At 42.1% G+C, this 27,511-nt stretch overlaps 1 protein-coding gene across 9 annotated transcripts in view; it reads right to left on the reverse strand.

The window, feature by feature from the left end:
• Positions 1–27,511, reverse strand: part of FYN (FYN proto-oncogene, Src family tyrosine kinase) — a 209,773-nt gene that overhangs the window by 112,609 nt on the left and 69,653 nt on the right. For all 9 annotated transcript variants that reach the window (XM_074036906.1, XM_074036907.1, XM_065543229.2 and 6 more), the window contains one exon: positions 6,557–6,626. The gene's annotated coding sequence lies outside the window, so the exon portion shown is untranslated. The remainder of the gene's footprint in view (positions 1–6,556; positions 6,627–27,511) is intronic.

Genomic DNA, 27,511 nt, shown 5'->3' on the forward strand with positions numbered 1-27,511 from the left:
TGGGCAGAGCATCCTACTGGGCTCTCATCTTTTCCAAAGACAGTACTCTCTCTCACACCTGCACTGGACACTCATCGAGGTAGGACAGGTACAATACAACATGCTGGCCAGCCAGGCCACCGGGGTTTTAGAGAGTCTATTTCCATATGAAGTGTGTCATGCCTGAGTTCTGATGCCTGGGGCAGCAATTGCATGACCTGCAGAATAGCCACTCTGGATTCAACTTTCAGGGAGTGAGAGCTCCCAATGAAGTGGAAATTAATTCTGTGATGCCTTTAACACAGAGAGGGCTATAAAGGATCTGGATTCAGATAATGCGGGTGTGCACCTAGCTCTACTGCATTCTAGTACAACCTCAGAGCAGTGTTTCTCAACAGGGGTGCTATGAACACTGAGTTAGGGACAGTTCTTCACTGGGCAGGACTGTTCCAGGCACTGCAGGACATTTACCATCCCTGCCCCACTTTCTCTTGCATCATGTGCCAATGGCACCTCCCAGTCTTTGTGAGGACAACAACAAACCCTTCCCCATCTCCCACACACATTCCCAAATGCCTCCTGCCTTAGACATCAGCTAAATTCTCTGAGCCTCCAATGGGTGATAACATTGATTACACTGCCTAGGAAGTGGTTTGGGAAGATCAAATGTGCTGCAGCTTCCCCCCGCCAACCCCACTTATTAAGGGGATGCAGTCCCCTTAATTTTTGAGATGCAGTCTTGCTTTGTCACCCAGGCTGGAGTGCAGTGACGTGATCTTGCTCACTGCAACCTCTGCCTCCCAGGTTCAAGTGACTCCCCTGCCTCAGCCTCCTGAGTAGCTGGAATTATAGGCGTGTGCCACCACGTCCAGCTAATTTTTGTATTTTTAGTAGAGACGGGGTTTCACCATGTTGGCCAGGCTGGTCTTGAATTCCTGACCTTAAGTGATCTACCCGCCTCAGCCTCCCAAAGTGCTGGGATTACAGGCATGCACCACTGTGCCCAGCTAGCTGTTTACAAACTTAAATGAGCTATACAAACGATAACCTAATACGCATCTGCACAGGCAGCCTGACATCAGAGGAAGGGCTGTGGGGTGGGACCAACCACCTGGATCCCAGTTGGGAACTATTACAGTCTTATCTCTCTAGTCATGCACTAGAATACATGACAGCTACTTGTTCTGAAAATGTTTCCTCTTAATAAGTGGGAAATTTTGATTTATAAGTATTGCTACAGATAAAAACTACAGCATAGTGTGAATTTTAGAGTGAAAGCAGATGGCAAATACTTGGATGATTGTAGCAGAGGAGCAGGATGGCCTCCCGCAAAGCAGCTTCAAGGAATCTGGTTTAGAATGTTGCCAAAACTAACCTGGAATGAAAATGATACTTCTCTTAGTGAGCAAGTGATACAATGATTGTGGAAATTACTCTAGGAACCAAGATTACACAGTAACACAGAAGATGACACCCTACCCTCCTATGCCCAGGGCTGATTTTCAAAATGATGTGCTTTAGGGATCTGTTCTTTAAATATGTGAGTGATGCTATGGAAGGGAAGCAGTCTTAAAGGGGGGCCAGACTGCTGCATACAACCTCAGATGGAATCGTAAGCCCTGAAGAAAAGTTGAGAATGGAGACTGGAACAGAGATTCTCACAATTTCGTGTGCATAAGCACCGCCTGGAGAGGCTGTTAAGAATAAAGTCACACACCCACCACAGAGATTCTATCTGATTCTACCAGCCTGGGGTGGGCCAGGATCTGTGTGTTTAACGAGCTCTTAGGCCAAGTCTGAGGAAGGAGCCCACAGGCTGCTCAGGGAGACTCAGGGACACCTCTCCAGAGGGCTCTCCGGTGGGAGCCTCCGCCTTTAACTCTTCCCATGGGCTATTCTTGCTCTCATGTTGTGGCCTTCATGACTCAGAATTTAGGTAAAAGTGTTTCTCCAGTCCCTAGGTCTGGTTGGATTTTGGGTTACAAAATTGTCCATTTTCACTCCTTATCTTGGCTTCTCCTCCCGCTGTACACACATTGCGTAAATAAGAAGCTAATCTTCTTTTGCTGAGTGGACAGAAAGTTCTGACCTCTCCTTGAAGGCCAAAAGTCTCAGGTATTAACAGAGAAGTTAAAGGCTGGGATGGAGGAGGTAGAGCAGGTGAAAGGCACAGTCTTAAAGAACAGAAGTAAAAGCAGATACCTACCCTGGGTCACAAGCCAACAGCAAAGGCATGGAAATGGACCCTGAGCATCACTCAGGGGTTGGAGTGGAGCAGGAGCAGTGCTGGCTGGGACACACCGGGTTGCAAAGGGATAGTTTTCCCAGATACTTACATAAAAATATCTAGTGCCAACACGGTGTTTTTTTCACCTCCCTCAACTCTGCTTATTAGTCAATGTTCCTGAATGCCTCCAAATCCCATTCATCTTAAAAACAGTAGACTGATAAAGTCTCTGTATCTCTGGACTTGGCCATCTGAAATGAGATCTTTTATCTTCCTCTTCTCTGGCTTTCCAGAATACATTTTCATAGCATTCTTGCAAAAGGAAAGACAATCAGAAAAATAAAAATGAAGGGTAGTAAAGTTGAAAGAATATTACGCCACAGCTTTTGGTAAGAAAATATTTATGTCCACAAGCACACACCACACCCTTTCTGGGAAGATATTACTGGCCTAGAAGCCGGGTGAGTGCATCCCAAAATATACTTCACGAAAAGCACCATTACCTTCCCAAAATAGGCCCTATAATTAGGTAAAGTATTTTGCAGTGGGTTGTCCTATATCATAAATTGACATATGTTGCTTTAATCTCCCTGCTTCAGCAAATGTAGCCATATTGGGCTACAAAAGCTCTCAGCGACTCACATTTAAACCAGATTGTGGTGTCACTAGCAAACTGATGCAAATAAACAGCTCTGTGTACCAAAATACTCAATCTCAATCATCTGTAATGAGATCTCTCTCCTCCCTAAGCACATTTTCATCACACCAGAACCGCCTGGATTCAAAAAGAAGGACTAGCCCAGATTGAAATACCGTTTAATCTTAGAGGTCATCGAATGACTAACACATCTGAAGAAGCTGGGGTTGACATTTAAAACACGAGACAATCTCTTTTGTGTAAATGCTGGGATCATGTTGTGTGAGTCTTGTTTTGATCTTTAGTTGACCATCATTCTCTATAAGCCGTCGGAGGCCCATCTGTCTGTCTGAATTCATTTAGGTCATTTTTTGATGGGAGTCAGGGGTAATAGAAGGGATAGCCTCTTGGCAGCCTTTCCACTCAGATGATTTTCTGAACAAATTTCTTTAAGTTTTTTTAGCTGTATATTTACATATAATCAAATGTTAAGATATTTCAATTTTTAAACCTTCAAAATAATAAGTACTTTAAACATTTACACTTAAAAAATTACTTATAATCTCAGAGTTTCTCAGCTTGGCATTACTGAGATTTCGGGCCCGACTGTTCCGCATGTGTGGGCGAGTGCGCGCTGCTGATCTATGAGATATATTTTAAGACACTGAGCAGTATCCCTGGCCTCCACCCACTAGATGCCACTAGCACACACACTAGATGCCACCCACTAACTAGATGCCTCTTCCCTCCCCTAATTGTGACAACCCAAAATGGCTTCAGATATTACCAAATGTCCTCTGGGGAGGCAAAACTAACCCCAGTTGAAAACCACTGCTCTCTCTATATGTATTTATGTGTTTATATATCACTTCTTGTCATGGCCGGAAGAAAGAAACCTAGGCTTTTCAAGGTACTCACAAGTTTAGTTGGAAGAATTTCAAACTTCCTATGACTTGTAATGAGGAATCGGAATCTGTGACACAGTACTGCCTCTAAAGATTTATCAACAGCACCATGCTGCCTCAGACTGAGGGTGCCAGGACCTGGCTTCATTTCAGACAAGGCCTATAAGAGGATGAGCTGCGCCTGAGCTCTTTCTTGCACTGCCACCCTCCCTACTTTTAGGAGCTCCTTTCTGAGAAGACTGCGTTAAATAAATCCCTTATGATCCATGACTAGACGCTTCATACTGATTGTGAAAGGAAGAGGATTGGGTGTCTATTAACAGCATCCACAGAAGCAAGCACCCTCTGTGCTCCTCCTGGGCCATACCTGTACGTCAGCGTGTCTAGTGCTAGTCTAGGTGCACAGGAGAGGTGTGGGGAAGCAGATGCCTCCTCAAGGAGCTCTGCCAGATGGAGAGGGGTATGAAAATAGCATCAGAGGACAAAGAGGCCAGGACTGGGAGATGGTAAGTTCACCCAGAGAAGAGAAGATGAATGAGGAAGGACAGTGTCTTCAAATATTTGGTGGGCTGGAGTGTTAGAAAGTGAGCGGACTTACTTTGAAGGTGAGTAAGAGCAATAGGTGATTCAATAAATATTTAACACATTTATGCCTTCTATGTGCCAGGCACTATCCAGGCACCAAGACTCCAGAAAGGAACAAGACCAAGTCCCTGTCCCATGGAGCACATACACTGTATTAATAGTTCAATATAAGGACTGGATGGCTTTTCTTTCTTCCCTCCTCCCTCTCTCCTTTGCATTCCTCACTTTCTTTTTTTCTTTTTTCTTTTCTTTTGAGATGGAGTCTCGCTGTGTCACCCAGGCTGGCGTAAAGTGGCGCAATCTCGGCTTAATGCAACCTCCGCCTCCTAGATTTGTATTTTTAGTAGAGATGGGGTTTTATCACGTTGGCCAGGATGGTCTTGATCTCCTGACCTTGTGATCTGCCCTCCTCAGCCTCCCAAAGTGCTAGGATTACAGGCGTGAGCCACCGCACCCGGCCTCCTCACTTTCTTTTTAACAAGTTGGGCTGATTGTTCAATTTTTAAATGCTGGGTTTTTTTTTTCCATTTTTAAAATTCAGGTCTAATTAACATTCAGGAGAACTCACCCTTTCTAGTGTACAGTTCTGTGAGTTTTCACCAAAGCATACAACTGCATAAATACCACCAGAACTGAGAGAGAGAACAACTATACCTCCCCTCCCCACAAGGGTTTCCCTGTAGGCCCTGATTGTCCTTTTAATTGAACCAAGGTACCCTGTGCAACAGCAAGCTCCTTATCTCTGGAAGAATTTGAATTCCCTTGTCAGGGATCAGTAGAATACTGTTTTTTTGTTTTTGTTTTGTTTTTTTTTGCTAGCAGGGGATTGGGCCAGACAACCCTTGAAGCCATGTCCCTCTCTGATTCCATGAAATGGGAGCACAGTCACTTGCAGACATTTGACCTTAAACACTGGCCCATCTGCAATGCCACAGCTGAGTCTCCCAACCACAGGTAAAGGCCCCACCCAAAAGCCAAATTCTTTCAGTCAAAGCTCAAAAATTTCAGCGCAGCAATCCGATCCCTGTGAAGGCTACGTAATAAGCATAGACAAAAATGTAAAATCAAAAGAAAGGTTTGGAAATGAAAGCTTAAACATGGCAACTGAGGTCCAACCAATGGTGTCATCTATCCCCACCCTTCTTTCCTCATAAATGTGATTCAAAATGACATTAACTCCAAAAATGAACAGAGCTCAAACAAGGTGACCTCCCTGGTTGTGAAGGCGGCAGGAAGGGAGTTAGTTAGCCAGACTTGTCTCAGAATGGGTCTCCAGGGTTGGAAAAGGTGGTAAATGTTGCAGGGATTCCCACAGGTTCTTATGAAGTAAATTTTGGAGGAGGGGTTGTGGTAAGTAGCTGGGATGCTCTAGCAACATCAAAGGGTTGTAACCGGCCCATCCCCAGCAGCCTTCCTGCTGGAAGATAAATATGCCTCTTGGTAGCTTGACTTCAATGGGAAATGTCCAGTCTCCAAACAAGGCTGCTCCATTCCTAAGAATGACTGGCTTTATTGAGCACTTACTATGCTCCAGCACTACCTACCTCATTTTATTCTCAACAACTCTACGAGGTAGGTAACATGATAAGCCTCATTTTACAGAAGAAGAAACAGGCTCAGAGAGGTTATCTAACAACCAGTAGGTATAGAACTTACATTTTAACCCAGGTCTCCTGATTGCAAAGACTATCCTCTTACCTTGCTAGCAAGGTCTGGGTGGTCGCTGAATTGAATGTTCTTGGTCTCCCAAGACCACTGTTATGCTGGCTGTGGGCTGGCTCCCAGGCAAGCTGGACTTGTAGCTTCCTTTAATTTCCCATTTCCTAAGCTGCCTGCTTTTCTTTCTTTTAATATATGGGTCACATGGATCTCTCTGTTTTGGAGACTTTTATTCTTTGGGTCTGCAGGTTTATTACTCTTATATTATATGGCTGGCTTAGCACATAAACTGTCAAGGGTATTCTTTAACCGGCATCCAGAAACTTTCTAAATCTAGACTTACTACGTTTTAGAAAACCCCATATTGCTTAATACTATTAGCAATAACAAGAAAAAGTATCACACTGTCAGAAAACATCAATTCAATGTCACATTTAATTATAGAACTCCATACTGCCTGAGTTTAGTGCAGAAGTAAAAGATGCACAGAACAAGGCAACAGCTTCCCTTCATAAGCACCATTTTACAGCAAGAGGCATTCGAAGTAAATGCAGCAACACTTACCAAAATTTCCGCCAACGATCACAAACTTTATATACACCACATGTCTTCTACAACAGCGGCAGGACTGGTCCTGGAAAACAATACCACAACAAAAGAAAAACCACATCATTAAACACAAATAATTGAATACATATTATGTTTGTCTTCTGTAAACTGCAGCCTCTTCCTCTGCTTTGGGCACCCATCAATGTACTAAATCCCACCTACCAGTTTTCTCTGTTTTTTCCCAGTAAGATGAAACCAATCTACAAATCATCTCAGTATTCACTAATAAAAATTTAAATACTAGACAATGAAATACACCAGAAACTATGCTTATAAATATCTGAATGTTTAGCCCTTTGAAATATTTGAAGACAACAATGGAAAAATATCTACAGTTGAACTATAACATATTCCCCCAAACCAATTCCTCTTTTCCTTTTTTCCAGTAATATCCTCCCTTCTTGCCAGCTAGCTGTGAGACCCTGGACAGTTTTCCTAACCTTTCTTCTCTAGGCTTTATTATGTGTAAAACAGGGATTACTGTACTGACTTCCTAGAGTTGCTATGAGGATTGAATGATATCAGTTAAAGAACATATATACATGACATAGAAGGGCTTATAACAGCCTCTGGCACACAGTAAACACCCAGTAAGCCTGAGCTGTTATCATCATTCTCCCAGTCCCTCAGGCCTATAAACTAACACGGCCTTCTTCACCTCCACTGCACACCCTGGCCCAGTCCAGCCCCACAAGAGTTCCACAGTGGTGCTGGGAACACATTGCTTCTCCCTATTCTCAACGTTACACTCCATCTGGTCAGCATCATGCCTGGCATACACTGGTCTCTTGGCCTCCAGTTTCTTCCCTTCCCATCCAACTCTCATGGCTGTACAAGGCATCCTTTCTAAACACAACCTATACAGCCTGTCCTTCCTCAATGGATGGACCTGTTGAGTCATGTTAGCCAGGCACTCAAGCTCACCCCAGCTTTTCCACATCTTCCTATCAAATGCTGTAGTGCCCAGAGGCCTGTCCTGCCTCTGAGACTCTAGGTAGGCCATCCATTCTCTGGTAGAAGGCCTGGCCATTGTCAAAGGCAGGGGCTCTTTACCTTTTGTGCTATGGCCGTCTAAAGACATCTTTCTCAGAATGATGTTTACAAATGCTTGAAACTAATACATGAAATGCACAGGAGTCAAAAACAGAGTATACTGTTATACGGTTAGCAAAATATTTGACAAAATTGTTATAAGCATCTTTCAATACTTAAATAATTTTCAAGAAGTCTAATACACTGTAATTTTGAAGTACTATTAGGCATAAATGATACTTCAGAATATCTATAACTGTAATATAGTATGAAAATATTCATAATTTTTTTTAAAAAAAACATGGAATTTATTATTAGGCACTAGGCCTGCCTTGACCAATATTGCAGCCACTAGCTACATCTGGCTATTTAAATTGAAATTAATTAACATTAAATAAGTGTAACAACTTAGCTCCTCTGTGGAATATTCATAATTTCTATGAAGGCCACATAGCTAATGCTACTTTCATAATATTAGGAAACGTACAATTTCAGATAAGGGTTAGAGACAATGATGAGATCATGTTTTTCCCCATCTAACTTCACTGGTCCCCTGAACTACATGCATGGACCCAGCTTTCAGGCCTAGCTTCATTCCCATTGCCTTTTCTACCTTGATTTTCCCAACTCAGTATTATCTTATGCCTCTTTATTTTTCTCTTTTTAAAAATACTTTATTTCATATAGGTACTTTAAATAAATGTACTACTTTTAAAGTCAGCCTTTTAATTTGTCAGGGAAGGTCCTACCTTTTTCCCTATTTTAAAATTCCTTCCACAGCTGATAATGCCTTGCCTTATCGCAGCACAGAGGGGAGGCGCCCATCAGGACTGTCGAGTCCATCCACAGGCAATGGCGCAATCTGCTTGTCCCACATGAGCTCAGGTAATCATTAATATTATCTCATCGCTGCTTGGCAGCCTATGAGGTCCTAAACATGCAGATGGGACACCTAAGCATTCTACATTTAGACTACACATTACTGAAGGTAGGCAACACAATGTTGTCTTAATACTTCTCTTTTGAGAGTGAGCGATTAGTCCATGCTGTTGACTGACAGATCACCTGGGAACAGACTAGCTGTTCAATCATTCTGTCAATATACAGGGCGCCTGTGTGACACAAGCATAATGCCTGCCTTCCTGGGGCTTCAAGTCTAGCAGCTTTCCCCAGCTAGCCCAGAGTAGCAGATAATCTCTCAACCTTTCAGGTCCTTTGAATAGACGAGACACAACTGGTGATTTCCTAAGTATGGGCACTCTGGTGACTCATGCTGGTGAGGCCAGGTACAGTTGCTCTGGTCTCTACAGGAGACCACACCAAGCTCCAGCTTCCCATCAGTCTCATAGATGTGAACCAGTGGTTCTGAGGCAGGTGGGACAAACAGACTGAGCAGTGAAATTCCATGTCCCCTCCTGGGTGATGTTGTCTAGCACATGAGGTCCAGGACAGCAACTACCACAGTGACAATCTCGGGAAGGTCTACTCAGCACCTGTCCACATACTTCATGCTAAGCCCACTGAGCCTGTGATTGTCCAGCTTCAGGGTGGACACTGGTCCTTCCATCTTATCAGCCTTTTTCCTAAACAGCTGCAGCACAGGAATCCTGTGTATCTTTTGTCAAGCACAACAAAATAACAGAACAGTTCTTCCTTTTCAGACGAATAGAGCATAATGACTTTCTCCACTGAAAACCACTTACAAGCGCATTGTGGCCATTCACTTTGGCAGAAATTCACCATTGGCAGCATTTTTCATACCCAATATCATGACAAGTGACTCTTAGGACAAGTGGGGGTGTACTCTCCCTCCCCAATAACCATGACTGATGGGATTTCCACTCACAGAACAAAGGCTGGATTTGGCACACTCTTTTTATACTTAAGGCTATTTCAATCCATTTCATTTGAATTTGTTCTTTTTGAGACACACCAGATATATGGTATTCATTCCTAATAAAAACAGCTGAATGATAGCAAAACAGGTGGCATGACTGTTTTATCTTTTGTTTCAAGAACCGCAACGCCTGCATCACCATAAATGAATAAAATTTTTGTGAGTGCTCCCACGTAACAATTCTGCTTTTAATACATATCACAGACTATTGTATGACTCCCGGTATAAAGTTAAAATGCTAATTACACACTGAACACAGGCATCTCTAATATAGTTCTCATCTGCATGTGGTCATTCCCTCTTTCTTCTTCCCAACAAAGCCCCCATATTTCTGCACCCACAGTGCCCATGGGCACATGGCAGCAGCCCCAGCTGCGAGTGGGGGTGGGACACTCCAAGATTTTGCAGTGTGCTGACCCGCAACATTCGCATCACCCGCGAGCTTGTAAGAGCTGTCGGCTGAGGCCTCACACAAGCCAGCTGAATCAGAATTGATTTTGAAAGTTTCCCCAGGTGATCTGTGTGCACACGGAAGTTTGAGAAGCATTGATCCAAGAGATATCCATTCCTACTGCCAGTGATTGGTTTAAGAATAAGCATGTGGCCCAGTTTAAGCCAATGCGATGTGAAGAATGTTTTTCTGGAAGCTTCTACTCACTCCTTTGGGAGAAGCCCCCTCCTCTGAATATAGTGTGGAATGTGACACCTAGAACTTCTACAGCTATTTTGTTCCAGTATAAGGATAAAGCTGGTCCAGAGACAGAACAAACACAGTGAAGCAGAGTGTACGTTACTGCATTAGGTTGGTGTTGAAGTCTGTGTCACCTCTGGATTTCCAATAAATGTCTTATTGTTTAGGACTCCTTGACTTGGGTTTTCAGTTACCTGCAGCTGGAAAACATCCTGACTAATCAGTCTCCAACAAAGCATCACAAAAAGAATAGAATGCCAAGGCCCTGGGCTCAGGCACATGTGGGACAAGGCAGAATGTCCAGAGATCAAAGCCATAGTTCAGAAACTTATTTTGCTCAGGGAACTGACCCCATAGTATTTCCAGTCCTGATAACCATGGTACATTTTGCACATTTCCAAAAGCTTTCTAAATCAGCCAGTCTAAATGATCAACTGGAGGAAATGCTGAACACTTTCCAAATTATTTTAACCAGGATGGTCAACAGTTGCCTTCCCCAGAAGCCATACTGATATGTCATTTCCTGCAAAGACAATGGGAGACTAATTGCTCAGCTTCAGACTCTAACAGGGAAGACAACCTGTGACATGTAATTACTGAAGGGTAAAAAAGGAAAAGCTTGAGGCTCTCCGAATCTGTTTCTGGATCTGCTCCAATTACTTGGGGAAAATGAAAAAATAAAAAATAAAAGAGCCAGCTGGTCTGGGAAAATATTTGAGGGGCTGGCAGTTCACTTAGGCAGTCACCCATACAACTTTATACATATCATTGGTACTTATTAAAGACCTTTTTGAGGAAACCAAATAGACCAGCTATTATACAAAATCATACGTGGCTTTGGTCTAATTCTGCTTCACACATAGAAGTGATAGAGTCAAGGAGAAATGCATGTCTAAATGGACATTATCTCTTTGGTGTGTCCTAACTTCTTAGCCACAAGAGCGTATTCCTGGGGTTAGGTTTGTTGTATGGACTTGATGAAGAAACGTGCTTTCCATCAAGGAGTGGAACATTGATTGGTTCTCCACAGCATGTTCCCAGGTTCTATCTCCTCAGAACTCCTTCTCTCTCAATACTGTTTTGCTATCTCTTTCCTGCTACATACACTTCCACTGTCCCAACTGTCATCCCATGGGATAAGTTTCACACTACATTTCTAGATCTATCTCCCATGTTCCCAGTTCCTCTGCCACTCCCTACAGAGATAGTGCCTCGAGGGTACGGATTTTGTTTTGGTTACTGTTATTTTCCCAATGCTTGGCACAGTGGCTGGCACTGAGTATGAAATGTTTGTTGAATGAATAAATGAAAGGCTTCACTCAGACTCACAGAAGCTCTTGCCATCACCACCTCTCTCTGACTCTGGCCTCTCTTTCCCCGCCCTCCCAACACACACAAACGCTGGTTACAGCACTTTTCATGTCACTCCCAGACTGTCTCAGCTGGAAAGGATTTAGCAGCCCAGGCCTATACTTTACAGGGAGAAAATGGGTCCAACAAGGCCAAGAGACTTGCCCAAGTTCTTATTAGTGGGTGGCAAAGATAGGATTTTAACTCAAGACCCAGCACCCCTGCTACCAGGCAACCGATCAGTTCAAAAATCTTCAATGGTCTTTCAGTACACCCTTGTACAGGGTCTGGTATGTAGTAGGCATTTAATATTTGTTGAGTGACTGACTGAATAAATTAATGGGTCTCATGCATATGCCAATGGGTTTTTCTTAAAGTGGAATCCTCCTCAAAAGACAGACAATATCCTCGTATACAGAATGAAGATGAGAGGAGCTGCTCTCTCCTCTAGAATTGGGGGAGCAGCTGGCATCCCAGACCCCTTCCCCTGAAGTGCCTGAGCCAGCTCCCAGGAAACTCACAGCTTGGTGACACTGCTAGAAAGACCAATGACTTCCACAAACTTTTCAACTTTGCACTCAAAGCCATCCACCATCATTCCAAACCCACCTCATTGGCAGTATCATTCATTTCTTCCTCCTCCCTCATGCCTTGCCTTCTCAGAGCACTTGCTGTTCTCAACACTCGTCCCTCCTCTGAGCCTTCACCTGTCCTATTTCCTTTCTTATTGTGCCCTCACCTCCACCTGCAAGAACACAGAACCAACCTGTCCCTCAAGCCAACTCTAGTATAAATCCCTCCCTGAAGTTCTTGCCCAGTTTCTTCCATGAGAATTAGTCTTACTCTCTATATACCTCTACTGTACAACTTTTCACACTATCTGCTGCAAGGAAAATGGCCAGGTCCTTGAGGGCAAGAACCCAGGCTAAATGTATCTTCAAACGACTGGCACCTTGTCTGACCCAACGCCTTGCACAGGGGAGACAGTTCTAGTCATTCTGTTGCATTCAAAGGGCTTCATTCACCCTTTTTCGTTCACTTCTGTGACCAAATTACATACATTTTGTAACTGAGATTCCAATTTTTCCTCTAGCGTGTGTAGACTGATGATACAGCTAACACACATTTGCAGGGCCCACTTGCTAAGGAACCACTGTGTGAGTCTTTGTTGAGTCTCATTTTCAAAAGCAAAGAATGGAGGTGAGGGGGCATAGGGAGCATGAATCCCCTCCCCTCCAAAGCTCTCTGTGCCCATGGCTGTCCTGTACAACATGAGGTACAAGCTGTGAAGCTTGCGCACAAAAATAACCGTCAATTTAAAATACAGTATAGTTCTGCAACCTGCCATGCTACAATATTCTCTGCAAGCCCAAACTTGATTGTCTGAAAAATTAAAGAGTTCCAAATGGTGAAAGAAACCATTAAACAAGGAAGCACACAAACAAAGCCCAATCGCCAGGGAGGAGGATGGGAACTAGAAAATACAGGGTTTCCTAGGAAACTGAGCTTACTTTTGACTGACTGTGGCCTTCCCCTTCACTGGATAAACTGGGTGGAAGGGAGGTGGGAGGGGTGCTCTGAGAAGGCAACGCTGACCCATCTGCTTCCCCTGCCGGCAGGGGCCAGAGTCCTTCTGGCTATACTCCAACAAGAGGGCAGACTCAAGCAAGGTTGTGGTTGTTGTTTTATTATTTGCTGGAGTGGGAGTAAACAGCAGAGAGAGAAGAAGAGGAGAAGGACAAGGAGTGATGAATAGAAAAAGAGATGAGCATGGAATGTGCTCAGCCAGCAGAAAGGAATTATTGGCCACAGAATGAGGGGGCAGGAAGGTCGTAAGCTGGCTGCTCCCTTCACATCGGCTATTGCCAGGTCAAGAGGGAATCAGAGGCTCACTGTTGAGCAAGGCACCAATACAAGCTCCTGCTCAGCTGCCCTAGAGGCCAGATGCAGGGGTCCCAGCATCCATGGCTCTAAAGCTGGACTGGAGAGACAAAGATTTGGGGCTCAGTGGCACACATGGGTGTGCAGAATCATGTAAATGGATGACTGGATGGGTGGGGGTAGGGTTTTAGCTCCCCATCTCCAATCCCCATCAACTCCCAGGTAATAGGAGTAGTAGCAGCAGTAGTTCTGATATCATTTCATATTATTATCACTATATTTCAACCTTAAGGCCATGGGTACCCAGTTTATTTGGGGAAGAAATAAAAGAAGCAAATGGCATTGGAATAATCAGCTGACCATTGGGAGGAAAAAACAACAATTCTGCTTCTATGAGACTCATGAGAATGAAGTATACAGTTATAATAATCATATCTTTCTTTTCTTACTGGTAATGAGTTCCTGTTAGGTGATCACATCACATGTATCGGGAAAAAAAGAAAATAAAACAAAAACTCTGTTTTGTAGTATACTTGAATTATTTCTGACTTGCCCTTTCAAATTAAGTTGTTCCTAAGATCTGCAATCCACAGTCTGAACAGACACACTGCTTTGCTATGATGCAAACGCAGAGGCTGGACATGTCTAGCTCTTTTCCAACCGGATTACTGCTCCCAAGTCCCTCCAAGTAGACATTCTGGAGTGGCTCTGGGGAAGGCCCATGAAATGCACACAGTATCACAATGTCGCCAAGATCAAGGTTAATCATGACGTGTGCAGAGCCCCTTGAGTTTAGGTTGGCTACAATATCAGAATCCCAGAACCTTGGGGCTGAACGGAATGTTAAAGAATATCTAGTCTGATAGTTTTTAAGCTACTCTTTAGTACCAGAACTGTGTGTGCATGTGTGTGTATGTCTGTGTGTGTGTGTGTGTCCATGCCAAATGTGTAACAATTATGCCAAAAGATATCCAGCTAGCACACCACATACCTGGAGAATCCATTATAATGGGAAATATTTTATTATAAAAAAAATTATTTTCTTGTTATTGGTAGTTCTAACCTTAGAAACACACATATGTGCACATTTCGAAGGGCTTAATTCCAAAATATTAGATAAAAGTGCAACAGAACAGCTCTGGTTTAAGAGGGAAAGGACTCAAACTCCTACCACCATGGCCATCCTCCTGGCCTACCTGGTACTTCCGGGTAACTCTAAGGTCCTAAGAACACTGCAAATCTCAGATCAAGTCTCCCACCCCTATCCAGTATCTGAGTCTTGTCTCAGCATCTCTTCCAGCCTATGTGCACGTTCTCAATGTTGCAACACTGGAGACCAAGGGCATCTACCAGGGGTTCCCTACCAAGGACCTGTTTTATCCACCTGAGCCTCCCACATTTTGAATCATCTCACTAACATTGCATTTTAAAGTAATAATTGATTTATTTTCCCAGCTCTGATTTGGAGTCAGGGAGATCTTGATTTGAATCTCAGTTCTGCTAAGCTTGGTAAACTTGGAAAAATTCCTCAATAATGTGAAGTAGTAAGCCTAGTAGAAACCTTCCTTCTCACTCTTGGCTTTTTATTTCACCAATACAAATCTCCATCAAAAGAATACCTAATACCTAGGAATAAGTCCAAAAAAGGTATGTAAGACTTTATGCTGAAAACGACAAAATGTTGAGGGAAATTACAGAAGACCTAAATAGAGGGTGGGCCATGTACATGGGCTGGAAGTCCAGTATTTTTATATGTTGATTCTCCTTGCAATTGCATCTTAACTTCACCGTCATTTTTTTTTTTAAACTAGGTGCTTTTTTTTTTTTTCTGATGGAAATTGACAAGCAGATTCTAAAGTTTAAGGAAATGCAAAGGGCCGAAAGCCTAGTTAATCCTGAACAAGAGGAACAGGGCTGGAAGACTTACTCTACCAGATATCAAGATTCATTACAGAGTAATAGTTTATAGCATTTGTGCAAGGCCAGACAAACAGACCAACAGGACAAAATAGAATGTCCAAAAACAGAGCTACACAGTTACCTAACTTACGCAAAGGTGACAATGAAGTAATGAATGTATAAAAGTATGTATAAATGTATAAAAATAAAGTATAAATGTATAAAAATAAAAGTAATAAATGCTGGGTTCACTGGGTAGTATAGATTGAACTGTGTCCCCCAAAAAGATATGAAGTCCTAACCCCCAAGTACCTTGGCATCTGATTTGGAAATAGGATTGTTGCAGATGTGATTAGTTAAGATGAGTTACAGTGAATTAGTATGGACTCTGAATCCAATGACTGTCCTTAAAGGAAGAAAAAAATCTAGACAGAGACATGTGGGGAAGATGGCCACGTGGCCACAGAGACCGAGGTCAGAGCAATGCAGCTGCCAACAAAGGAACGCCAAGGATTCCTGGCCACCACCAGAAGCTGGGAATAGGCAAGGAAGGACTCTTCCCTAGAGCTTTCCTCAGAGAGACCACGACCCTGCTCACACCTTGATTTTGGACTCCTAGCCTCCAGAATCATAAGAGAATAAATTTCTGCTGTTTTAAGCCACCTATTTTGTGGCACAATGTTATAATAGCCTAGAAAATGAATACACTGGGTATCCGTATGAAAGACATGAATCTTAATTTCCACCATACACCATGCAAAAATTAATTCTGGGTGGAGAATAGAACTAAATGTGAAAGGCAAAATAATAAAGCCCTTAGAAGAAAACATAGAGAACACCTTCATACATTGTAATAGGTAAAGATGTTTCTTAAAAGAGAACACAAAAAAAGTGTTAACCACAAAGGAAAACTATGATAATTTGGACTATACTAAAAATAAAAATGTCTTCATCAAATGACATCAACAGAATCAAAGGGAAGCCACAGAGTGGAGAACATAATTGCAATACATATATACAACAAATAACTCTAAAATCAGTAAGGAAAAGGCAGAGCATCCAATAAAGAAACAGACAAATACTTGAGAAGACAAAACAGAAAATCCAAATGGCCAATAAACATATAAATGCTCCAGTTCAGTCATCAAATAAAGGCAAATTAAAACCACAACGCATTACCAACACACCTACAGGACTGGCTAAAATGATAAAGACTAAAACCATGAAGTATTGGTAAGGATATAGAGCAACTGAAACTCATACATTGCTAGTGGGAGTGTCCACTGATAACTGGCAGTTTCAATTGAACACACACATCCTGTGATCCCAGATCCTGCCATCCAGAGCCTATCCTACAGAAATGCTACATACACTTACCCACGGACATGCACAAGAATGATCCTACCAGTACTATTTGTAATAGCCCCAAACTCGAAATAACTCAAAAGGCCACTTGCAATAGAAGGGCTAAATACATTTTGATATTGTTAAACAGTATTACACAGCAACGAAAATGAACAAAGTACTACTCATAACAACATGGATGAATCTCCTAAATATAATGTTATTCTACTATGACACAAGAGAGTGCAAACTCAGGGACATCCAGGCTGTCCCCCAGTCTTACGGCAGCTTGACCTCTGCCTTCTGCTAGGTCCTCTCCTGCTTCTGGTCAATTTTATTTATATAAAGTTCATACTAGATAAAACCAACCTTTCTTGTTAGAAGTCATGCTATTAGTTACCCTTGATGGAAACTGGGGTATATAGGGACTAGATGGGGACCCGAGGGGACTCCTTGTGTTTAAGTGACATTCTTTTTCCACCTGGCTGCTGGTTACAAAGAAGAATTCACTTTGCGAAAATTCATTATCAGTGCACTTAACAATTTGTGCACTTTTCTGCATGAATGTTATATTTCAATTAAAAAAAAAAAATCATCTCAGGGATAACACAAGGAAACCAGAAACAAAACAGAGCTCTTATAAGTACTGAAAGCAAAAAAGCACAGCAATTTAATTTAAGCAAGATAATTCGAAAATGTGCTGCACTAAAAGCTTAAAAGTGCCATTTCATTAAATTGTGTTTTTAAATTCACTTTAAGATGACTGTCAGGCCAAAGCTATTTTATTATTATATGTTACGATGGCATGAAGCAAATAGTCTCAAAATAAAATAATACAAATCATTTAAATTTTATCTTACTGATTTTTTAAAGTGAAGTTTTGGATATTCAAGCCCATTTTTTTTTTTTTTTTCATGTTAGTTAAAAACCGTTTCCTGGGGCCTTGGTTTACAGTCTGCGCATTTCCAGATGGGAAAGCCCTTGGGATAAAGGGGTTTTCCTTCTGCGGCACAAAATAGGCACTCAACATTGCTCTTCCGGAGTCAGTCCGTGAGACCCCTCTGGAATATACATGGTCATGAGGTCCGGAGTCTTGACACACCTGAGAGCAGTCAGCATGACATGGAGGGAGACGCAGGCTGTCCCCAAGTCTTGGGGCAGCTTGACCTCCTCCTTCTGCTAGGTCCTCTCCTGCTTCTGGTCAGTCAATCCATTATCATTAGCCATGTGCTCCACACAGCTGCTCCACCTACCACTGAAATAAATCCCTTGGAGCACAGAAACCGGGTGGCCACACTCTGGCTTTCTCAGACACCTTTGTTCTCTTGGACCCTCTGGGAGGGGAGGAGATCTACGCAGGCACTGAGATGGACATTCTGAGACTGCAGGCAGCCCCCACAGGAAGTGAGAGGCAGCCACACACACCTGGGCTTGCATTCTGGGTTGCGAAAGAAACCATGAGGACACTGTGGAGACCTTACTCACCCTCCAGCCTGCCCCTACCTGGGAGAAGAACCTGGGGCAGGGCCCCTGCCACTGAGCTGCTCTCCTCCATCCACCATGAGGACACCTGGGCCTTTCTTTGGTCACTCTGTTTCCCTGGATATTAGCTTCCCAAAGGAGACCCCTCCTTACATTCAAGCTCTGTTGTTTTTGTATAGACTTTTCAGTGACAACTCTATTCCTAACTTCACCATCTGACAAACAATTGTGTGGGGACTTTAAGAAGGTCCCCCATCCCTAAGTAGAGTTTTCTGCTAAGAAGATAACATATGCTTTAAAAATAAGTTTTGATCATGAGGGCCACAGAGATTTTCCTTCTGAAAACACAGAGGAATCACAAGGGTCAAATAAGATAATCAGTTCACATTTTACATGGACAGAGGAAAATCACCTAGGTCAATTCCTCCAGAGTCTACAGCCAGAAGACCGAGGCTGTGCCAGCAAGGGCAGCGGTGGGCAGCGGTCAGCAACCTCCAGCCTGCGGATCAGATCTGGCCTGCTGCCTGCTTTCGTACAGTCCATGAACTGACAATGGTTTTTACATTTTTAAATGGTCAAAAAAATCAAAAGATTATTTCATCACACATGGAGATTATACAAAATTAAAATCTAGGTGTCTGTAAGTAAAGCTTTTTGGGACACAGCCATGCCCACTCGTTTCCATATTGTCTATGGCTGCTTTCACACTACAACAGCAGAATTGTCTTCATAGAGACCGTATGGCCTGCAAAGATGAAAATATTTGCTATCTGGCCCTTTACAGAAAATGTTGGCCAATCCTAGGCTAAGGTGATATCTGTGTTTGCGGAAGGATGTCCACTCTGACTCTTACTGTTTTGTGCCTCTGGGCCTGTCTCCACACTAAGTCACAGGCAAATCCTAATGCTGGTTTCAATTTCACACTAACCGGGTAAGCCAACACAACCCACTAAAGCAGTGCCTTTCAACCTGTGGTCCCGAGTCAATTCAGTGGGTCACAAAATTTAACTTAGTTGCTTGGGCCCAGCATTTTCTTTAATGAAATAAAGAGAAAAATATCAAGCGCACTGTTATAGACTGAATTGTATCCCTCCAAAATTCATGATTGAAAGCCTAACCCCCAGCACACATCAGAATGTGACTATATTTGCAGACAGGCCTTTAACGAGGTAACAGAGTTAAAATGAGGTCTTATGGACAGACCATAACTCAGTATGACTGGTATCCCTATAAGAGGAGGAGATTAGGACACATACACACAGAGGAAAGGCTGTGTAAGGACAAAGGGAAAAGACAGCCATCTACAAGTCAAAGAGAGAGGCCTCAGGAGAAACCAAACCTGCTGCCACTTTGATCTCAGACCTCTAACTTCCAGAGCTGTGAGGAAATGAATTTCTGTTGTTTAAGCCACCCAGTCTATGATACTTCGTTATGGCAGCCATAGCAAATTAGTACAGGAATCACACAGAGCATTATTTTGTGGAATTTTTTTTCATTCACACATGTGGACTTGTGATATAAAAATGTATTAAATTCTTTGTGTCACACCAAAATAAATGGAAGAACACTGTACCAGAGGGAGAGAAATGCATGTTTGGTAGCAAAATCGCAAACAGAAGCGTGTTCTAATTGAACCAAGACACAGAAAGAGAAAAGAGTACTGAACATATTAGGCACTTTGCATACATTATCTCGTTTTAGTCCTTACAGTAACCCTATGCAATAGGTCTTCACCTGATAAAGAAACTAAAGCATTGAGAAGTAACCTACTGAGGTGGCAGAGCCAGATCTGACTCCAAAGCTTACATATTATTTCTCATGATGAATCAATTTCTATTTCTATATTCCTAACAGTAGGTTGAGACGGTAGTTTGACAATAAATAAGGGAAACAATTTATAAATCATAATAGCTAACATTTACTAAATACTTACTGTGTGCCAGGTTCCGGGCTAGGCTTTACATAAACCTCACTTTATCCTTATTAATAACCCAATGGCTTAGACTCTATCACTATTTTTTTCAGTTGAAGAATCTGAATGTGGAAGAAATTATTTAACTTGGCCAAGATGACAAAGCTGGTAAGTTGAAGACCCAGGATTTGAACCTTCATTAGTCTGATATTTGTGCTAGAGCTCTTGCCCACCACAAATGTTCTCTTCTAATTATATTTATTGCCAATCTGAGTACAGCCATGTGCCATATAATGACATTTCAGTCAATGACAGACCACATATATGATGACAATGGTCCCCTAAGATTACAATGCTGGTATTTTTTACTGTGCTTTTTCTATGTTTAGATACACAAATATTTACCATTGTGTTATAATTACCTACAGTATTTAGTACAATAACATGCTGTTCAGGTTTGTAACCAGAAGCGGTGGGCTATACCATACAGACTAGGTATATAGTAGGTTATACCATGTAGGTTTGTGTAAGTGTACTCTGTGACGTTTATACAATGACAAAATCACCTAATGATGCATTTCTCAGAATGTATCCCTGTCCTGAAGCAACGCGTGACTGTTCATAACTGTCTGCTGGTCGTCTCCAATTGAAGAAGAAAAACGCATACTTCTTATCATACATCCAGTAAACACTAACTGAGCACATATTATGTGCCAGGCCCTGTTCTGAGAGCTGGGGATCCTGCCATCATGGTGATACTATGGGTAAGAAACTTTAATGATGTAACCACACCATGCTGATTGAAACCCCCTTATGGGTAAGGGGAGTGGCAGGTAAGATTCAGGTGGGTTGAAGGCACAGGTCAACAAAATTGTAGAAAATGGGATGATGAGTCAGGATTACTAAACAGAAATTTTTAGTAATTTTATTTAGTATCTATTGTATCCAGGTTTACCTGTCATGTGGTCATGTCTTATCTGGAGGTTTTTCAATGGCAGGGGCTACATCATATTTTAAAACACCCACCTCAGTGCTTGGCATAGTGCATAGTAGTTTGAATTTACTATTTTTTTTTATAATGTTGTTTCCAAGAAAGATATACAGAAGTTACCCGGGGATTTTCAGATGTAATGACAAGAGTCAAACAATCCTTGGAAAGCCTCAGGAGGACAGATCATGCTGCATGTTATCAGGGTCATGAGCAAAGGAATAAATGTTTAACTGAAACAGTTTTAGTTAAATCAAATGGGGAACTAGTATAATGGCTAAGCATTGAGAATGAGTGCCTGGCAACAAAAATGTGAGAAAAAAAATTAGTCTGAGTGAAAGGAAACCAGGGTATGGAATATTAAGATTTTTAATGTATTTGTGGCAAATAAATTTTTCCTAAGGTTTTTTTGCTTTTAATTTAGAATTTTTATGTATAGAATTTTTATATTTTCACTAAACCTAGTAATCCTTTCATGAAGAAATAACCAGAGAAGTGAGCAAATATTTTCATTATAGAATGTTTAGTATAGCATTATTTATAATATCAAATACGAGAATATTTAACTGCATAGTAATAGGATAGTGAATGGTTAAATTAGTCTGCTCCACAATGGAAAACTTCAGTTATTATTCAATTACAGTAAAAAATGATCACAACTTGATATTAAATGAAAGAAGCAACAAGGTCAAAAATCAAAGTTTCATATATATATATGACACACCCCTCCCCAAAATGACAAAATAAATACATCTTTTTTTTTTTTTTCTTTTTTTTTTTGAGATGGAGTCTCACTCTGTTGGCGAGGCTGGAGTGCAGTGGCACAATCTTGGCTCACGGCAACCTCCACCTCCCAGGCGCAAGCGATTTTCCTGCCTCAGCCTCCCGAGTAGCTAGGACTATAGGTGTGTGCCACCACGCCCAGCTAATATTTGTACTTTTAGTAGAGACAGGGTGTCATCATGTTGGCCAGGCTGGTCTCGAACTCCTGACCTTGTGATCTGCCTGCCTTGGCCTCCCAAAATGCTGGGATTACAGGCGTGGGCCACCACGCCCGGCCCTAATAAATAGATCTTAACATTGCTAGCTCAATATGGTGTGATTAAGAGATGTTTTCATTTTCTTCTTTATAGCTTACCAAATTTTCTACAATGAAAATTTTAAGTCAGGGAAGAAAAAGTTCTTTAAATAAGTTTAAATCAAAGAGACAGTATACACATAGTACCTCTACTGTGCATCTCTGAATTGCTGAAGACCTGAGCCACCAGAGGCCTCAACCACACTGGCACACGTCGCAAATTCCAGTAATGTTATTTTAAATAAATATATTCACATATTTCTAAACTCACCTGCAAAGAGGTTTCAAAACAGATTCAGCAGTGGCCAAGGGCAGTCCCCAGGATGAGATGATACATTTTAGTGAATTCTTTGGCTTTGACAATACATTCATTTAACAAATATTTCCTGAGTGCCTCTCATGCTCCTGGCACCTGTTGGGTACCAGGGGGTCAAATTGGATCCCTGGGAACAAATGACCCATTGGGCTGACATTTGTCCTACATACCCTGATCCTTGCAAGATGCAGTGGAAGTCTGGGCTGGGTAGTAACTGGGCAGACCTGCTCTCAATTCTCCCACCTCATCTGGGCTCTAACCCTTCCTGGATGTGTGGTTCTAAGAAAGGCTGGCTTCACCTCTCTGGCTCCGGCTGCTTCATTTGTAAAACAAGGATAATCCTGACCCAGTTCGTGGCACTGTGGGGAAGAATAAGTGAAAAGTGTTCTGGGCTTGTTTTTATCTATACAGTGCCAGATGGATTCTACATGTTAATAGCTACTGTTGTTTCCTTCCTTTGAAAATTGTGTATTTACTCTTTAGGAAAAATAAAAGGTCAGAAATAAAGTTCAGTGATTAAAGGGATATTCCATATTTTTCTTCCTCAGAATATCCAGATTAACACTTACAGAAATGAACACCCATGTTTCCAACCACAGTCAAAAGTAAAGTGGAACTGAAAGATCTTGAAAAGTTCAGGAACCATTCCAAGGACAAATCTAGGTGAGATGCTACCAGTCATTAGGGAAATAGTTCAATTACGATGAGCACTTCAAAAATCTAATAAGACTCACTTATAGTATTTCCTCTCTCCCTCTTAGGAAGGGTGATTCTAAAAAAGCAACGTTCAAAAATAAACAAGTTTTTAAAAATTTAACATTTCTAAGAAAAGACTCAAGGGCACAGGAAGGATGCCAACCATATGTCCAAATTAGACGTAAATGTACAGATATCTCCTGTCTCTCTCCCAAACTGAACTCATTTCCCAAACGTTGGGAACACTTGTAAAAATTAGAAGATGAGGTGGAAAAAGAGGTGGGGAAACAAGGGAAAAACACAGAGACATTAAAATGGGATGTGCTTAGTTGAGATGTTTCCCCTTATTGGCTACCGAGGTGAGTTAATAACAAGTGTACCAATACACCAACAGAGAAAGTGCAACTCTAACCCCTGGTGTTTGCACATTATGCAAAAGGTTAAGGATATTTTCCCAGCTACATACTACCAATTTCTGACCTCTTCCGTCTCCTTGTGGTCCTTTCATTAGAATAAGGATTGGTAAATGGTATTAATAGGTTCAGACAGCTTTACAAATACCTGGACTAAAATCCCCCTACTCCTTAGTTCTCCATTTCATGATGCTGCCTGTCCAGAACCACTGAGGCAGGGCAGGGCACAAGTGGTTCCGGTGAACAAACATCTCTACTGTTCCCCCTGTCTGTGAGGCTGTCACTTGTACAATTCCCTTCTTACTGCACCCATACCTTCTCCATCCTTGTTATGTGTGAGTCCCACACATGCCAGCTCCCCTGTGGAAACCTGCAGGAATGGCAGCTATGGGTGACATTTCCGGCACTGGTTAAATATGGACAAACCTCGCAACTTCCAACCTGGGTGGGGCACTCCTGTACAAATGGTAACCGGCAAAGTTTATTCTGAAGGACATGACTGTACTATGATATATTCAGTAATTGCTGTCCTTTTAAAAAGGGAGTTGTAAAAATCATCTTTAAAATGCTTGTTGATGCCCTGTGGGTATGAGTCACTTTTTGAAGCAGGATCAAAATGGATTATCTATTACGGGTTTCTGCTGGCTCTTTGATTCTAAACAACTTTATTAATGTTAATAGGAGTTATACACACATCAGTGAGAGAATAAATTCCTTGGGTTTAGTGGAGCTTCAATTAATGATCTGTAATAAGCAACATAAAATGCTTCCTAATTTTCTTTCAAGTAATAACACCCTACCCTGAAGAGCTGAAAATGAGGCACAGGTCTCAGCACCGGCTAGGAAGAACCCGGGGGATGGGAGAAACAAGGCTCCACAGCTCGTGGGAGGCTCCGTGGGACGAGTCCTCACAGCCACTCACGGGAGTGAAGCAGGAGGGATGGACACAACTTGCCGAAGGGATAATGAATATGAGGAAGGGAGGAAAAGAAAATGTACAAAAAGTGAGCTTGATGCAGAAAGAATTTACTATAATCTAAAACGGGAACAACTGCAACTGTGCTTCCTAAATCTGTCACAGGCTCATCCCATTTTTTTTTTTCAGAGCTTAAGTTAATACTATTCACTGGCTTACAAAAATACCCACTAAGATGAAAATGGGAATTTAAGTTCCAAGGATGATGCGGCAGAATTCCTAATGAACAGGTTATTTTGCAGCGACACAAAGCTCTGTCTCAAATGTCTGGAAGCCCGGCTTTAGATTTAACCCTCTCCTGCCCACACCTCCAGTTCTCTCCTCAACTCTTCTCATAGGAAACCAAATACCAGATTATTGATATCCCCGGAGGATAGCAGCCATGGGGGCTATAGCAGAGAGACAAGCATAAATGGCAAATGTCTAACTTCCACGATTTGAGAAAAGAATAGAACAAAATTTGAATCTAAAAGTCTCATCATTATTTGCTCGTTCATACTCAGTCACCTTACCCTTCCTTACATTTTATCCTGATGCTTCACAGATAGTAGAAAGACTTCTGCCAACAAATCACAAGTCCACAACATTAAGGTTAGATGCACAGTGGGAGAAGAAAGGGGATGTGTACAGTTAGCCACTGAGAGTCTAGTTTCATACCTGAGAGATCTGGAAACACTGTGCACTGTTGGTGATGCTGCAGGTGGCCAAGCAACCCTCAGACCACTGGCAACAATGGGGGTAGTATCTTGATCTTCTGGCTCAATGGTCACTTCCCACAAAGCAGATTTTAAAGCACTTCAGGTTTAAGGGGGTACTGAATTTACATATTCCAAAGTAAACCATTGCCATCATCATTAAGGCAGAGCTCCATACGCTGTGTACATTTTATTTAGAATTAGGTGGCTTTTCAAGGGAGTTCCCCATTTTTCTTGTATCACCTGCCTAGTTGCCAGGAAGCAGAATAAATGCCAATTCTTATAACATGTAGTTTAAATGAACAAATATATATAGACATTTGTTGGCTAGGGAAATGATTGGTTGCATAATGCTTGAATACCAAATTCAACAGAACTTCCATAGCAGCCACTCAGACACATTAGGAAATACATTGTTCACTCTAAATTATCAGTAAACTGGGGGGTCTCTTCAGTGGTCCAGATCCCACTAGAAAAACATAAGCCACTTACAAAAGTAACAACTGTATCTGAGATTGTGACAAATGAAAACAGCACCTGGGTTGTGCACTGTTTTTGTCTTACTCCTTCCTCTCATTTCCATTGGTATCAGACATACATATATATGGGTGTTCTGTGGACAACCCATATGTGAGCATTCTTTGACAAAATGGCTTTGCCTCCATCTCAGCTCCCCACAATGCCTTGCTTAAATTTGTTAGGCACCAGGGGAAGATCTATGGGTAATGAGTGACTAAACAAGGTGCAAGACACAGGATAGGTGACCATGAAGGGAACAGAGGGGCACCAGACACCATCTCAGCATTCAAAATGATTGCAACCTACTTGGCAGATAAGCAATATACATATCCCACATTAACTAACAATGCAATACTGATATGGTTTGGATCTGTGTCCCAGCCGAAATCTCATGTTGAATTATAATCCCAGATGTTGGAGGTGGGGCCTGGTGGGAGGTGATTGGATCATGGGGGCAGATGTCCCACTTGGTGCTGCCCTCATGATAGTGAGTTCTCACAAGATCTGGTCATTTCAAAGCATGTGGCACCTTCCCGTCTCCTCTTCCACCTCCCCCTCTCCTCTTCCTCTTGCTCTGGCCATGTGAAGTCCTGGCTCCCCCACACCTTCTGCCATGACTGTACACTTCCTGAGACCTCCACAGAAGCTGAGCAGATGCCAACATCATGGTTCTTGTACAGCCTGTGGAACTCAGCCAATTAAACGTCTTTTCTTTATAAATAACCAAATCAGGTAATCCTTTGTGTTTTGTTCTGTTTTTTTTTTTTTTTTTTTTTTTTTTTTTTGGAGACTGAGTCTCACTCTGTTGCTCAGGCTGGAGTGCAGTAGTGCGACCTTGGCTCACTGCAACCTCCACCTCCTGGGTTCAAGCAATTCTCCTGCCTCAGCCTTCTGATAGCTGGGACTACAGGTGCCTGCCATCACACCCAGCTAATTTGTATTTTTGGTAGAGACAGGTTTCACCATGTTGGCCAGGCTGGTCTCGAACTCCTGACCTCAAGTGATCCTCCTGCCTTGGCCTCCCAAAGTGCTGGGATTACAGACATGAGCCAGCATGCCTGGTCCCAATCAGGTAATTTTTTATAGCAGTATGAGAACACTCTTTCTGGCTTTAAAACAAAATTCATTGGATTTACAATGCAGCATCCTACTCCTGTGTGGGACAGGAACGTAGTAGAGCCACAGTCCACTTAACCACTATTTAACAACATGGATGTAGAGTGGGTTTCTTAAATAAACTGGGTAAAAGTCCTAGATTTCTCAATCACACATGATTTTCTTGGCTAGGAAATCGTATAATCTGGGACCAAAAGATGACCAGAATCCAGCTGAAGTTCTTCTAAGGGAGAAAAACGGAAATCCAGCAGCCTAGCTGTTTACCCACTTTTCTTTATTAAAAAGCCTCCACCTGCTTTGAAGACTGTTCACAGGATCCTCTAACTGCCTCAAAACATCTGCTTCCCACTAACCCTCAAAGGCCACTTTGAGTTCCAAGGCCAAGCTCCTGCTTCATCCCTTGAGCACTGTTTTTGGCTAATTGGTAGTATTAACATTCTGGATATTCCAAATCAGGTTGTCTTTCAGGGGCACTCCTCTAAAAGTATTAATTCAATCACTTCAAATATTTGGGCTTCATTACAACCTTTTTTTCTCTCCCAAATCATGCCCCTTTTATGGCTTGACTCTGGAAGAAAGGTTTTACCCCACAATCTTTTTTTTATTTTTTATTTTTTTAAGTCCA

This window comes from Macaca fascicularis, chromosome 4, assembly GCF_037993035.2.
Source record: "Macaca fascicularis isolate 582-1 chromosome 4, T2T-MFA8v1.1".
In the NCBI taxonomy this organism is placed as follows: Eukaryota; Metazoa; Chordata; class Mammalia; order Primates; family Cercopithecidae; genus Macaca; species Macaca fascicularis.